We start from the raw sequence: 17,536 nt of genomic DNA on the forward strand, positions 1-17,536 counted from the left end.
TGCATGCAATGTATGAACCCAAAAACCCGAAGTGTCCTAAATGTATAAAGGACACCTAAAACAAGATATATTAGTTTTCAAAAGCTGAAAAGTGTAACAACTTCATGAAACATGCGGAAGAAACGCTAAATTATACAACTATAGTGTCATATTTCTGATGGTCCAAATTATGGTTAGCCTGTAATGCTTTTATTTTGTGCTGGTACAACACATAGAAATAAATTGTTATGTTTTTGTTTTTTTGTGGTCTCTTACCCTCAGGGTCTCCATAAGGTTACTGAAGGCCCTGAGGTTGGTAAATCCCCCGCTGGCAAAATGCTAAAATACTTGATTCGTCTTCCAGGAAGGTCAAAGATCAGTCATCTTCATAGATGATGGATCAAGCCTAAGCAACTGGAAATACATTGATACTTCCTTCAGTCTTTACTTATCATGCTTCTGATTTCCAGTTATGTTTCAGTTACGAGAGATACTTTGTAAATGAAAACTTGTGTTATCGCTTACATTATCATAAATGAATTATTGTGTTTGTCTACTTTGTTTGTTTTATGTGATTCTTTTCTCCCTTGCCACCGAGATCCTCTCTGCCCTTTTTACAAGAATTTACTGAGTACTGAAACTGGAGGTTTTTGGTTAATAGTCTGAGTTTTAACGTATCTTTGCTTGAGCACAGCTGGATGAGTCAGCGTGAGTGATTTTCTGATTAAATTGTCATTTGAGCCTAATCAGGGATGTCCTTAAAATCTTCGCAGTAAAAGGTCCTTAAAGACGAGTTGGGAATCACTGGTCTGAAATAATTCGGCTTTAAGTTCTGTACACGCTGCACAAATACCTCAAGAAAGTACTCATCAAGCAAAGTATTATTTGATTACCTGACTCGAAAAAAAGTAATTTATGCCACTGCAGTCAGTGAAGAATAACATAGATACATGGTACGAGAAGAAAGCATGTTGACTTCATTCCATAATTTACAGCCTCATACATTTATAATTTGCATTTTGTTCATTAGAATAGTCCCCCTTAGTGCTGATAACATGCTGACAAGAAGATTTAGTCCGGTCGGTGTATAAATCATATCAGACATTTATTGTTAATACTGTATGGTGCAATTTTGGAACTCTAAAAAAATGTATTTTTCACAGGAGCATTTCTGTGATCGTAAACTCCATTTACAATGGGGTCTATTCACTAAACGCAGAGTTGGCAGCAGAGTATATAGGAGAGATCCTTTAACATTTTTGTGGTGTCCTCTTTACAAATGCAATGGGGGGCTGCAGAATTCCCCAATATGCATTTGTCCTTTTAGCCGTGCAGGCGAAGTGATCGACTAAAAAGACCTCTGTGTACATGCACCGAAAGTCACATTGATTTCACTGTATTCTAGCAGCCAATTGATGAACACGTAATATCAGCTCATGGAGGAGGTGGGTGCTGCAGCTTCTCCTTAAGGTAAGTGATATATATTTTTTGAGTAGTGCATAGGAAAGTACTTGTGCAGGGACTGACCCTTTAATGGTATTTTGCCAACAAGTGCATCATAACGAGGGCACCTGGAAGTTATTGTTTCCAATGGCTAAAGGGTGAACATGCAAGGTAATGAAGGAACAGAAAAAGCAGGTGGCGGTGGTATCAATGGAAGGAAAAATGATATACTAATGTCACTTTATAGATTAGATAAAGACTCCACTTAGACTACACTATCCAGCTCTGGAGATGAACAGTTTAGAGAACAAAAATTGAGAAAATAGTTGAGCCAAAAATTTTCAGATCCTTAATTTTCAGTAGTGTACTCCTGCTGACCGAAAGACCCACCATACAAGTGTTAATCTCTTTTATGCTACAACAGTTATGTACACAGACAAAAACAGTGGCAGTGTTTGGCCATGTCAGTGTCGCTTTAAACCACACAAGCTAGAGCTTCCCTTTAAGTTATATTTTGGCAGTAAAAAAGAACAAGGACTTACTCATCACTGCTTGAACAGTTCCCATTATAGAATACTGCTAGTGTAACGTAAGGTTTGATCTATGAAGCAAAGGCACAATTTCCATCATACATTTCCTTTGTTTGATGCGGCTTCCTACATTGAGGGATGTCTATATAACATACCGACTAGAGAATATTTGGCACTTGAAGAGGCTTTTTAGCAATTTCAGTTGATGTCTTCAGTCACCTCCAGCTGTGAACCATGGCAGCTCAGCAATCTGCTCTGCGGTTATGGAGGGTCTGGAATAATCTCAAGTAGTGCAGTAAGCTTGATCGTTACTCCATAATACGTAAAGTAAGTAAAGTCTTGCAGGTGCAGAGTTAACCTCACAACTTGAAGTGCGATAGTGGTTGATACAACTATCTCTACTTCTAGATATATTATCTCACTGTAAAAAATATAACATACAAAAACAAACAAAAATCTTCAAAAAAGGTTCAGTATATCCACACAGTAAGAAATTTTTAGGCATGAAAAACGTACAGCTATAATTTAATAGCAATTATTTTTATTCCTTGTTTTACGGGTATCTAATCTATTGTCCCAAACGTACTTGCATAATTTTATACCGTAATTCTTTCCTTTATAGTCAACAAAATCCTAAAATCATATCCTTTCAAAGGGACACTCCACCCATCATATGTGCCTTAATTCATATGATAGCTGAGAGGTCCCTTTAAAAGTCCATGGTGTTCTCCTTTTGCTCATGTATTTTCTATTTTATTTAAGCTGGAATATAAAAATGGGGACAAATGTAATATTGTCATATTTTGACTGACACTGTATAATGCATAGTTACATTAGTGATATTTCTCCAAGGTCTCCTCATCAATTAAATAATGCAGTATACAGGGCCAGCTAAACCCTTCATAATGTATAGTGAAGTGAGGGAGCTGAAACAATGGGGAGATCAAGGATCTTCCTAACCAGCTCAACAGGGCTGTGTGTGTGTGTATGTGTGTGGGCAGTGTGTGTGTGGGAAGTGTGTGGGCAGTGTAGGTATTTGTGTGTTTGTAAGCTGGTGTGTGTGTGTGTAAAGGCAGGGAAGTGTGAGGGCAGAGTATGTGTATACACGTGTGTATGGATAGGCTTGTGTAAGGGCAATGTATGTGTATATACGTGTTATGGGCACGTGTGTGTGTAAGGGCAGTGTATGCGTATATGCGTGTTAATGGGCAGGTGTGTGTAAAGGCAGCGTGTTTGTGTGTTTATGGACAGGTGTGTGAAACAGTGTGTAAGGGCAGTATATGTGTAAATATGTGTGTGTATGGGCAGTGTGTGTGTAAGAGCAGTGTAGGTATTTGTATGTTTGTACGCTGGTGTATGTGTATATGTGTGTAAAGACAGTCGTGAGTAAGGGCAGTGTATGTGTATATGTGTGTTTATGAGCAAATAGTTGGGGGACACAATTTTCCATTCTTGCCTTGGGTGCAACAGGAGCTAGCTACGACTCTGATATTTTGGAAGGAAAAAAAGAAGCATAAATTGATCAAGATATCCAACGGCAGCAATTGCTTTCCACCAATAATTTCTTCTCCTCGGTTACTGTTAATGAAACACACGCTGGGCAGCATTCTGCAGTGGGTATGAATGGGAATAATAATCTTTTTTTGCATATGGAGCGAATGAGGCGTAACATTAATTTAATACGATGAGGGACTTACACCATTGAACTAATCAGTAAATGTCCTTCTCTTTTCCAAGATGTTTTTTTTTAGGCAACTACTACACAGCTCTCTTCTTCACCCCATACTCTTAAGGAGGTTAATTATTCCTTTATTTTTTCTTCTATGTGGCTACTAGCTAGTTAAACGGCTTTATTTATTTTATTTTATATGTATAGATTGGTGGCTAGCCAGTTATTCTAAACACATCATAAGCCAGTGCTGAGAGATACCTCTAGATGTCACTGTGTAACCATATTGAGCACAGTGGATAGAATAACGTGAATAATGTGTTGTCCGAGGCTCTTGTTAAAACAACCTTGGATACTTTATAGAACATATCTCCTTATGATAATACATTTACCTCGTATGCCTTCTAGCACATTATATACTTTTCTCCTAACATATGCTTTTATTTCAGAATGTTTGACTGTGGATCAATTATTATTTTTGAGACCATGATTTTTATTCATATTGTTTTTAAGATAGTTCTATCGAAGTTCTAAGACAAGATCAATGACCGATTAAAGAGTCTTTACAGCAAGAAAATGGGCAGACTATGGGTTCTTATCAGCTGTCAATTTTTTTCATTTGAAACATGTACATTGCAACTGAAACAGAATAGGGTCTCATTCATATGCCTTTGCTTACAATATTGTTTCACAGAGGACTCATTCTAAAGCGGTAACATTATTCCACACAAATTGAGTAACCAAATACAATTTGTTACGCAATTACAGTTTTAGCATGTGGTATATCCACTATCCAGCAACTTGTTTTTAGCAACATGTGTACATTTCTTGGAAAAAAATGAATAAATGTGATGTTATGGGAAAAATATGTCTTTTCCGCTGATGATTTATGAGTATACCACCTGGTTCATTTTATAACAAAGAGCTGAAAGAATCAACACAGACAGTGTTAGATAAAACTGATGAATGAAATAAATACTTCTGAGAAAATCCACTGTATTTTTTTTCCCTCTTATTCTCAGAAAATGTTAAGCACTTTTGTAACTATGTCAATCACAAAATAATAACAGCAATAACATCTAGAATATTCAGCTAGTATTTAGAACTTGGAAGCATGCCCGTTTTTGCTTGCGTGCCATTGACATGATGGTTCCTTGAGGAGAACACACCAACACCACTCAACACTCAATACTCAAATTAGTTTTATTTATTGATTTATATAGCGCCATCATATTCTGCAATGCTGTACATGACATTTCTATTACCACCTAAGGCATACCCGATGTACTTTTTTATGCAAATGTCCCTCCATTACTCAGAATTCTTCAGTGAGCATTACTTAAGAATCCCATAGCCAGTGCTAGCATGAAGTTGTAACTCGTTTATGGAAAGACAGGGATAAGGGGAGGAAGTGGAGGTGGGAGATATAGGTATACAAAAGCAGAAGATAATACATATATAATGATAAATGTGTATACCGGAAGAGTATCTAGATGACCGTCCACGTAGGAAGCGACATGAGCCCTGAACCCCAACAAGACTCCCACTTTCCTAATCCTTACATATAGACAAGAGAAAAAATGAGCAAAACCAAAAGTATCAATTATATAAAAACTCAAGGTAATGCTATTCTGCTGGATATTGTTGTAGGGAATAGGATTAGGCATAATTTGGAATTTGACAGTTTCCTTTTAAATCCATAATAGATTTAAAAACATCCAAAACCTTGTGGGGAATGTGGACAATGAGAAAATATGTAAAATACCCTGCAAGTGCATGAACATGGATTCTTCACAAACAATATAGCACACTTACCAGATGGAGAAGCTGTAACCCTGCTGCTGCAGGTGATGGGCTGGCAATTCTTTCCACTGATTGGCTGCTGAGCAGACCCTTGTCCGCAGCATTCTCTGAGCCAGCGCTAGAGCTTGCTGGTGGAGAGTATATCGCATGCAGGGATGTGTTTGGCCGAACACATCTCGTGCATGCAAAATTTCTTCGGCGGTGGGGGAAGAGCGGAATCCATTTGCAAGGGGGCACCTAGAAAATATAACAGCACCACGCAGATATATGCATTAAAATGGATATGATGGCTGGAGTGTCCCTTTAAAAAAAAGCTTACTTGAGGTTCTTGCATCCACTCAAACCTAATTTATTTCCAGAAACAAAAGAGATCCATTATGATGTTATGTAATGCACACAAACCTCCCTTGATGGCAATACGATCTCACCGTAATGGAATAATCATATCCTATTTTAAATGCAAAAAAAATGTGCAGTTTATTTAACAATCACAAAAAAAAATAATTCAATGCGTGTAATATTCTCCAAGCAGTCACTTTTAATGACACCATGAGCGAAAGCTATCACCACTCTAAAGAATCACTTTAAAATCAATTAAAAACAAATTGAAGTACCGTGCTGAGCTATTGAAGACAGTACAAAACATCAGTGGGCAAACCGGCCCATGTAGCGTTAATTGCTCTTACAAGTGTTTATTTCAATACACACACATCTGTATATTGATCTATACATTTTGCAGGACGTTTATTTTTATGCATTAGTCTATCCCATAGATCTGCACAAAATGATTTTTTGGAACAATGTAAAACAAACCCTGTTTTGGGTTTATTGTATAAAATACAGTATTTCAAACCAAAAGAAACTTTTTTTTTTCATTTTGGACATTGTTAGTACAGTAAGATCAATGGTTATTTCATAATCAGGTGTGTATTTTCTCTTTCTCTGGAGCAATGCACTAAAAGTGGAACCAGTAGGAGTTCAGCAGTTGGACAATTACTAAACAAAATTGTTGATATCAACAGGTCCCACATTATTGTTTTTAGGTGCAAGAACTGTTGAGACTTCATCCAGGATGATTTTAAGCAGTCCTCCAGCTTATGTATTCACCTATCAGTCTATCCATCTAGCAGTTCTTCCAGTATGTTGTCTACCTGTCAACCCATTACCTCTAAAAATGGTGTACATGTCTTCTGCAGCCAATCAGAAATTGTCCCTCTGCACTTGCATAGAAGTCTTTTTCTATCAACTGCTACTGGGGAAGATCTGTTTTGTGGGATTATTCCTTACTACAAGTTCTAGTCTGGCTTTGGTTTTAACACAGTTCTCTGACCAAACAGCACCAAGTGATGCTTCTGTTCATCCCTTCTATCCATCTGTGGTCAGGCTTGTCAATCTTGTCTACATCCAAGTCTGCCCCTTGTTTGTAGCATTGTTCTTCAGCTCTTTATGTTACTTAGACTTAGTAAGTTCTTAGGTTCTGTTTTCACTAGACTAGTCCTACTACTGCACCAGTTACTATTTGCAGCCAGCGTGCCCCTGTATAATACTCAGGTACATACCTATCATGGGAACACAGAGATGATGACATCTCCCATCATGTAAACCTTTGTGTAATGTTCTATACCTGACTTAAAATACAGGAGGCAGGGGTGACCTAGAGTTCCAAAAATGTTACACATAAAAAAAGTTTCACATAAACTAGGACAAACTCTGTTTTCAAAATTGTCTTAATATTTTTGACACAAAATCTATTTTTTTCATGACGGCTCTATTTTAGTAAAGGCAAGCTGAGGCAACATCAACAACCCATGCACCAGTTGTCCTTGTTGTTAACACACTTTGTATTAGTATGTTTGAAATACCTGTTCTACAATATTTGTTCCACTGCTAGGACCAATTTTTTTTGCAATGGGATTTTCACTCCAAAGCAGTCTATGTTCCCCGTGAAATTTTGTTTAATAAAAGAAAAAAAACAATTGAATCTCAATTAAACCCACATACATTGGCAATTTGTAGCCGAATTTCATGAACATAGCATTATTGAGATGTTACTGATTACAGGCTGTATATATTATATCTTTATCCTGATAAATTTAATGTCGCAGGCCTTTAAATTGTAAAATAAATCTACGCTAAATATATTCTGGAAAACGAACTGAAAAGGGCGAATACTGAACTCATTCCGTGGCAATGACCGGAATTGTGTAGCTTTACCCAATCAACAGATCTGTTGGAATGGAGAATCATAATATATAATGCCCTTTACAGTGAAACTCATTGTCTTAAACAAGTTATTTTATTGATAAACCTAGTTTTTTTCTACATTATAGACTTCTGATAACTTAACCTTAGAGTAAATTGCTATCTCCATAGGATCTCTCTCATCCATCAATGAAACTAAATAATATGTCCTTTACGACACTGCAGGAAATCAAACACAAGAAGCAGACATGAGTGCTCCTGACATTTAGGATTCCCTTGTTACCTATCTGATCAGTCAACCTTAGAAGCACTTGCATTTGAGAAACCCAGCAGTACATGCGGCACATACTAATTACAATCTTGATACAACCACTGATGTACTTTCTATCGATTGCTTAGCTGTAATGATTGAAGTGGTCAGCTTCTCCACAAAGTCTCATATCACAACATCCTTCAGCCAGACTGTAAATCATTCTATCATCACATGCACATCACGATATTCCAAAAATAACAACTTCAAATCATAATGACCATAAATATTTATAACTGCGTACTTTTGGTGGAATATGTATGATGTTCCAATGTATTCCTACAAGAGCTATTTTAAAAAAAAAAAAAAAGAAAAAACATGAATTATTTTGACGCGTCCAAATAATTATTTACTCCAAGGCATTATTCAAATATCAACAGTGAGATGATAGGTGATAAACATAATGCATAATTCAGCAAGGTATTTTACTACAATGCTAAGTTTCATTAATTAGCATGAATTCATATTTTTATTCATTGATAGGGTTCTTTCCCCCCATTGCCATATGGGTTTCGCGACAATAGCATGCGTGTTTGGTGAACACTGATGCTCTCTTAATAAAATTGACTATGATAGTCATATGATATTATATTATCATATTAAGTGAATTATACATATATTGGGAGTATAGCAAAATAAGCGTATTTGTGTAACCCTTCACAAATAGCTTGCTAAATTATTTAGCGTAAATTGTTGGTAGCTACATACAGTAAAAACGCTCAGAATGGAAAGGAGAACATGGTTAGAATCTACAGATGTGATCCATGATTCCATTCTTTGTTTTGAAATAAGGATTATATGGCTTTGGAAGAGACAAGAAGTATTTGATTGCTTGGGTGGAAATGTTATATTGCTTGTTGAGAACCTTAATGGAAGTGTGATGAATTGCGGGGAAGTGTAAGAATTTTTAGTAATGAAATTTTATCACTGAGTGGAGATGTAAGAATGCTTAGAGAGAAGAAGTGTTAGATTGCTTGTTGATAATTTCAACAAGCTGTTTTGTTGGGAAATGTGTTGTGTCGCTTGGCAAGGTGCACAGATTAGAGAATTGTATAAGTGTCAATTAAAGGGGGAACTGTGTTACTTGGAGTAATGCTTTGTTACCTGAGCATGTCACAACTATTTTTGGGCCCTAAGAAGGGAGAGTGGTTGGCTAGAAGTACGTTAGGTAGACTCTAAAAGGCAAAAGGATCTAAGTGGAAGTTTGCAGAAGAGATGATCATGTCCACCCTCTGACCTCACCATCTATTATGAAGGACAAAGCTTTTCCTGCAAGCGGGTCTGAGCTAGACCTTTGCAATGCTTAGCCAAATCAGAAAGGACTGTTTAAAGAAATCTCCTGCATTAATGATAATACAGGGCAAGCTCAGCTCTTCCTGGGGTTTGCTATTGGTGATGCACAGTGGTTTGCAGGGTAGGGTTGGTAAGACAGACCGGGGTCAATTTCTTCCTGGGATTTGCTGATTTAAGTATTTTGGGGCGATACCTGAAGCTTTTCTGAGGATTTAATTGCTATACTATATATAGAAATCAGGATTTATAGACCAAGAACAATTTTAGAAGGCATTTTACCGATGGTTGGATTTTTTTTTCTGCACCAAACTCATCCAACCATGTCCTTAAAGATATTGCTTTGTGCACTGGGGTACAGTTATGTGGGAATAGTAAAGGGTCTTACCAAACTGTTCCCACAATGTTTGAAGGATTGCATTGTCCATAAAGTCTTGGTGTGCCTAGCCCAAACCCTGATTACAATAAATAAGAGGTGTGTCCAAATACTTTTGTCCATATAATGGTGACAAAGCAAGGTCCATAAAGACATGGTTGGATGAGTTTGGTGAGGAAGAACTTTACCTGCCACACAGAGCCCTGACTTCAACCCCATCGAACACCTTTGGGATGAACTGGACTGGAAATTGCGAACCGGGCCTTTTTGTCCAACATCCTATCCTAACTAATGCTCTACTGGATGAATGGGCAAAAATTCCCACAGAAACATTTTTTTTCCTTTTGGAAAGTAATTTTGTCTTAAATTTTATTATCTCTGTACCATTATGATATATGCTAAAAGACAAACATAAAATCTGGAGTGGATGAGGACTGGACCTGTAGCTCTTGTCCTTCAGCCACCTATGACTGGCTGAGCTTTCTGAGTGTGGACTGAATTGCCGAAGGGTATATCTATTACTGCCTCATACTGTACATCCAAAAAGCTTAAATCACTGTCTTATTACCAATGTGCCAGAAGCACAATATCTCAAAGTGGAAAAGCTTTCCCAGTGAGCCAGGTGTAGCTATGGTAACAGGATTTTACAAGTCATGGTCATTAGTATAACGACATAAAGAAACAGAGTAGCCGCCTCACCTTTTCAAGCTGAAATCCAAGATTTGGACAATGTACAATAGTGTCTACTGGTTTTCAGAGCTTTTTTTTTTCCTCCCCATTCTTTTTTTCCGTTCTCTAATGAGCCACACAAAAGCAAAATGTTACACGCTGAACATGTCTTTCGCTTTGTGCTGTGAAAACTTTGTGAGTCAGATGGATAATCTCTTTAACTCTTTGAATGCCAAATTAAAGCACAGTGCCTCGCACTCCCCTCTAGCATTCAAAACAGATTAATGAGAGACAGGTATTTGTTTGAACGTGACAGCTAAGCTGAATGTAGAGATACAATTGTTATCCAGCAGCCAAAAAGATACATTCTTTGTATCTCGCTTTTCAACATAGGCAGCAGTCTTCCTGTGCTTTAGGGAAAATTACAAATTAAATGTGTTGTTGTCAGGGCTGATCTACAGCATTTCATTGTTTTAAGAGAGAGTAACAGACTGAGAGCCAATAAACTAGCAAACCCTGACAGATAATTATAAACATTGTGATTGTTCTTTTGGGACTTGTTATTTTCTGTCATAGGCTAACAACAAAAAATGCTGATATTGGCGCCGTGGAGCACTGATTGTTTATTAGTTTTATTTTCCATTACTTAGTCAGTTGGGAGACATCTGACTTTTAATGGACAAGAACTGCCTTCTTTCAACTACAGCTATGCTACTAAAGTTGTTGTTGTCCAACACTCTATACTGCAAATATATAGTTACTGCGTTGATCAGCATACCTAGAAATTATCCAGGTATGACCCAGAGTCTCAAGGTGAAGCATTGCTTCTCTGGGTCTCTTGGTCGGTTTATTTTTTCTCTGGGCAGGTAGTAGAGATTTCCTAAAAGCAGTCTAGGGCTAGCCATGCCCTTACATGCTGCTAGCCAATCTCCTTCACAATGCCACCCCCAGAAATGAGAGAGCCACAGGTGTGCTGATCAGGGACTATTTGATGGGTAAAAGTTAAAAGAATTATCCCTTTAAATGGGAAGAAAATATATCTACACAGTGCTGAAAAAGGAAACATTTTATGCAGACATTTGGAATATGTAATTTCTGTTCTAGTTCAAGAAGAAATGGAAAATATTTTCTCCTGGAACATAAAATATAGTGCTGTATATGATATTGTAGGTTAGCATTGACAAAAAACATTTTTTTCCTTTTTTTGATACACTTAATCTGCAGACCTGGAGACGGCCATTGTTTTCAGTCATGTGATATTTTTGGTGACACTTCCTGCTCAAGCACCACACTGAGCTGACTCTTTATGGTAATGCTAATGAAGTCCTGGATGTACAATGAAATCCATTCCTCCACTGGCTTTCTTTCATCAGATTGTCAGGCTGAGTGATTGAGACTGAGGCATTCTATCATTTAACAAAAAAACAGCATAATAAGGAGTCAGAGTGTTTGTCTATTAGATTAGATTACACCATTAGAACGCATAAAATGACTAATAGGCAGCTGCCTGAAAGCATTATATTATGCAAAGAATGTTTTAAAATACCTATCTGATACTAGTTATACAATTTAAACACTGAAGTGCCTGACCTGTTTTGATATGTAGTAATTGCATTTGTTAGAGTTTTGGGTTTGGTTGTAATATCTTGTGATATACAGTGTTTGTAGCAGCGAGGGCGGCGAAAGAGTTGTGATATCAACTGTGAATTATATAGTCAGTTATAAATGGCTAACCTGCAAACAGAATTTGGGCAGAACAGTATCAAAAATATACTTTTTTGTGAGCAAACATAATACGTGTAGGCTTTTGGATATTGAATTTAATTCAACAAAACAATACACGGCATATTTAATATGAATCCACGTTTTTGAACATAATACAGTCATTAAGTGGGAGAAAATGTGTGGAATAATTCATACTGAAAATATTGCTATAGCTAAAAAGCATTAGCATACGAACAATGCTAAGATAATGTGACAGTGAATTTAAATAATAATATTTTGCAGCAAACATGCAGTTCTGTATTCAAATGAACAATTACCCCAAAAAGTGCCATTGTTATCCCTTATATTGTTATATATATTCACTGGCTTATATTTGTGGATTAGTTTATTTTGCTGTGGTTATTATAAACATGGATGGTTTAACCCCTTAAAGACAATGGGCAGTCCATAAACCCATTGAAAACAATGCATTTTGAGCCCATACATGTACAGGCTTTGTCATTAAGGGGTTAAAAGCACAGCACATTTTCCACTTTCCTTAATATGGTGTCACCAAGGTTCATGACCACCGTGTGCATCCCTGTATAGTTCATCGCAGTGGTGGCAGCCTTGCTTTAATGTCTCCCATCTTCTTGTTGTTCATCTTCTTGTTCTTCCCTCTTCTCTTTTCTCTCTTCTTTCTGCCTCTGCATCCCTGCTCTGCATCTCCGTGGATATAATCTCCTGGACAAAACTTCCTCCAAATTGACAGAGCCTCCAGTGACACCATCTCTCTCCCTCACTGGAGGATCGGGGGGGGGGGAGGATGTCACTGGAAGATCTGCCATTTTGGCGGAAGTTAGCTGAGAGGTTATGTAGATGCAGATAAGAGAAGAGAGGAGAAAGGAGAAGAAGAAGATGCAGAACAAGAAGATGCAAGAGATGGAAGTGGAGCTGCAAGACATGGAAGTGGATGTTCAGACAACTTGAGAGAGTGAACGAGAATGAGTGTGTGAGAGAGAGGCCCCTGCCGGCGACCAATAGAGTTGCTCGTATGGACCTTTAAATCCCGGCACCAATGCTGTTGCATACTGCGTACCGCGTTAACCCCGTATTAACCCCTTCTACAAAAAATGGCAAAAAACAGCAAAAAAAGGAAGAAAAACAACGAATACGAAGAATGTACATGAATATTCACCCAAACCGAACACAGGAATGGGCAAATATCCATGAAATACAAAGATTTTGTTCCCCACGAAGATGAACACACGGCGGCCAAACGAACGAAAAATTTGCTTATTGTTTTTTTTATCCGATTAATCGATTAATCACAAAAATAAATGGCCAACTAATCGATTAGGAAAATAATCGTTAGTTGCAGCCCTACATATATATATGTTTTAAAAATATAGAAAATAGTAACCTTCATCTAGCATTTTATTATGAATACAATAAATTCTGCTATTGTAACTTACCTCATATTACTTAGTCTCATAATTATTATACCATTTTATATATAATAAATTATTTTAACCAGATTCCCCCCCCCCTCAGAAATATCAATGAGTATCCTAGCTGGGCATAGATTTTTTAAAATTTCCACAGCATGTTTACTATATCAGGTTGTAAAAAAATGAGTCTGAACAAACAAGAAGTAGTAAATTTATAAATATACCAAAAAAAAAAACCCAATTACTTTTATGACTGACTTTTTATTTGTAACGGTTTAGGCATCGCACAGGAAGTAGAATTTTAATGAGGTCTACATGTGAAACAAATTGTGCCGAGTTTGTGGATATTGTGCTAATAGTATTATGGACCTCATCATTTCAAGTACCAGGGCTTGTTAAACCCAGCTAATTAAAATCATAGTCGACAAAGATGTCTCATATTACTCATTACAGTCGAACTGACAATGTACAAGCTATCCTTTATTCCTTGTATCCATGAATACTCCCTTGTCTATCACTACATAAAAATACAGCAAGAACAAAGGATCATCATTCATATTTATGATGTACAGAGAGTTTGTGCTCTGTATTATATATTACAGACATGACTGTCACAATTATTGATGAAGCGTATTTTAATAATCCGAGGGTGGCCATGCATCCCAAAGGGAACATTCAAAATGATATGATTAAGTCCCTGATTAAATGCAAAAAAAAAGTTAAAAAAACTAGCCATATATTTTTTGGTAGAAAATCCTCATATTTTTTTAAGCAATATAGAATTTTTTTATTTTTATTAATACGTTTGCCTGGATCATTCTAGAAGCAGTAGTTTCACTTGGTGTTGGGAGAGTAACTCCTACTTTGCCTTCCAAACTAGAGCTTACATAGATAGAGCTAATGTATGGAAAACCACATTTGGAATTTATTGGCGGTAAGTATGCCAGTAAGTATATAGAATATATTTCCGGCACGGCAACTATAGAGGGGCCAAAGGGGCAAGTTGGACATCACGTTAATGTAAAGGGACAACTTAGCTATCATATACATTAAAGTGCATGTAATGCAGGGCTGAACTGGAGATGGCATTTTATGCTCACATAGCTTGCGGCTGGGCGTTTCCAACCAGTGGTCCCTCATTGCAGCACCTGATCCGCCGCTCAGTGTCTGGCGAGAGTGGTCTACCCGGCATTTGCCTGTATGCCAGATGGCCAGTCTGGGCCTAATATAATGGGTAGAGTGTTCTTTTAAGTGTTATTGATAAACTTGTTGTATTCTTTAAAGGTGTAAGACATAATAAAAATAAGCAATTAGAAAAAAAAGCAAAATTACATAATGTGTAGGTAAGTTCTTCACACACACAAAAAAAATAATATTTAACTTAATATATAAATTTGTAAAGGTTAATCATTTATATCAACATCCCCCAAGAGTTTCATAATATGTTTACTAAATGAATATCATATTCATATAGTATAATATTATAAATGAATCTTGGAATCTTGGCTGTCCTACGTCAATTCACAGGATGATCGGAACCTCTGAGCACGCTGGTTAACAGATTTTTCAAGTAAAATAATGTAGTGGGTTTTAACAGTATTATTCAGCATTTCTGCAAGCTTGTTCATCGTCTGAACACAAAAGCTATCCATTTAATGGCAAGTCTTTTTATCGGATAGTAATTATTTACTTTCTTTTTATATAACATTTCTCTAATACTCGTAAATGTGTATGCGCTTCCTACAACCTTTAAAATAACTGTTATTACCACTCTCCTTGAAGTCATAGGAAAATGTCCTGGGAAGCAAAATATGCATTTTCTCCTTCAATAAACACTTTGGTGAACTAACCTTATGGTTCTGAACAGCCGGCAGGAGAGTGTTTTTTAGGACTTCAAGTGACAACTGGAAAGAAAACAAAATAGCAGGCTTTATGATGAAAGTGCTTTTAGGATGAATTTCATTTCAATATTTTCCAAGTTTGTGTAATGATGTCAGTCACACACATTTCTCATATTTTCTGGAAGATATTGTATGTACTGTTGCTTTCAAGCACATGCATGAAGAATCAATAACTTAATGGCGGGAAATTTCTAACAAAGCAATTACATAGTGTTCCAGATTAGTATCCCTAAGAATTTACCTCATGTCGTGCAATAAAATAAATGATATTACTTTCAAATGTCCCTGTTTAGGAAGGATATGGTCTCTGAGGGACCCACATCATTCCGCCCTTCCCTCAATGTCTCTCTTTTTTAGGAGATCAGCGTGGTTGGTGAGTCACAATAATATGTATAAAAAATTACATAAAATTGGAATAATTCCATAAATATCAAATTCGTTCAAGATGTTAGATGAGATGGTTTTGCAGTACTTAATATTGGAGTTCATCCATCCTTTTTCTCACAGCCTAAAATTAAGACTCAGTGGCTTTGATGGTCATTGCAGGATGGTGTTGAAAGGTACGTTTTGGAGGTACATTCATTTTCACTCGGTCAATCCTCCTGGCTTTCAAAGAGTGCCTTGGCTGGACCTTACCCCACAGCAGAGGGAAATGTGGGGGTCATAGACCCTACCTAATAGTTTTTTTGATTCCCCTCATTACACTGCATATTGGATGGAGTCAAGAGGACATGGGTAGACAACATACTGTGTAAAAGGCAAATCACAAGTCCAAGGGACAGATTCTTTATATGATTTAATTTAAAAAAGGTCTTTAGTGAATGATAATGAAGTTGCCGTGCAGACTATGTAGGTTGGAAGTTGTTCTTATTCTACATGCCTAACATAAATAGTAGGTCTACAAAGTCACAAAAAAATGGTAAATCAGGGACAAAACAAAAGTGTCCTTCTTTGCAGTGATGTATTTAAGGGGGACAAAACTGCATAGTACGCATTGAGACTGTTTGAAATGCTCGATGAACTGCTTTCTCTGCTCTCTAAGCCAGCTAGCTGGAATTGCCCCCCGAGCTGGCTGTTGCCAGCCCGTGTCTGCCTAGGTGATATTTCTCAGCAAATATTCAACTTCTGTATAAATAAAATAAACTGGAACAACCTACGTTGTTCCATTCTTACAGCCTTCATATGTTTCAAGCAAAGCCTTTTAGGTGGTACAAAGAGATGTCTTCACATGCTGCCCTCCAATAATACATTAGGGATTTAAGCTGTTACTCTGGCACTGGCAGGGTTAATAAGATTATCGGCTGCTGTTACAATGTACGTTTTTCAGCACTCCATTCTGCACGCTTTTCTCCTTGCCAGAACAAGGGTCTATTAACAGCTGTGTCAAACACCTTCCAATAATTTGCTGTGATTCTGCTAACCGCAAAAGGATCCATCCATCTACAACTTTTCGTAAAAAGTTTGAGACTCTATTTCCAGCAACAACCTTGACCTAAGTGAGTTCCTTTGGTACCCAATGGTGATTGAATGTCTGCCAGGTTTTAGCAAGAGTGAAAAACAAACAAACAAGTAATGCTATTATAGTTTAAACATTGCTTGCTGCGTTCCTCAATTTTCAAGCTTTGTACTTTTGACAAAAAAGCACAATCTAAAATCTTATTTTTTTAGATGTGGATCAGAAACAGAAAATAGCAATTACATTTTTAAGGTGCAAATTATTTTTGTGCTCTCCTGTATCTACACTAATGGAAAATAAAATTAAAAGCATGAATAGTTACAAAAAAATAACAAATGTAACCCGAAGCACTTATATTTACAGACTAGAAGTAATTGTTTTTACCCCATCTACCCTAATCAGGGTAGATGGGGTAACATGGAACAAAACTACGATAATAAAACCAACATATTTATATAGATATATATATATATAAAAAACAACTATAACTATCAAAGTTCAAATAATTGCCAATTTGCATGATTCTGCCTCCATTACATGAAACCCCTACCTTTGTATTAATGCGTACATATATTGTTTAGTATTCCTTTTTACTTTCTTGTATATTCTGTACTCCTGTATATCACTTATATGTTGCTTATATATTTAGATGGATGAATTAGTATATTGATTAATTAGTAATTAGTATATTGATTAATTAATGAATGATTTAGACAATCATTATTTCACTTATAGTTAGCCCTGGACATTTTT

The sequence above is a fragment of the Spea bombifrons genome, chromosome 11, assembly GCF_027358695.1.
Source record: "Spea bombifrons isolate aSpeBom1 chromosome 11, aSpeBom1.2.pri, whole genome shotgun sequence".
NCBI lineage: Eukaryota > Metazoa > Chordata > Amphibia > Anura > Pelobatidae > Spea > Spea bombifrons.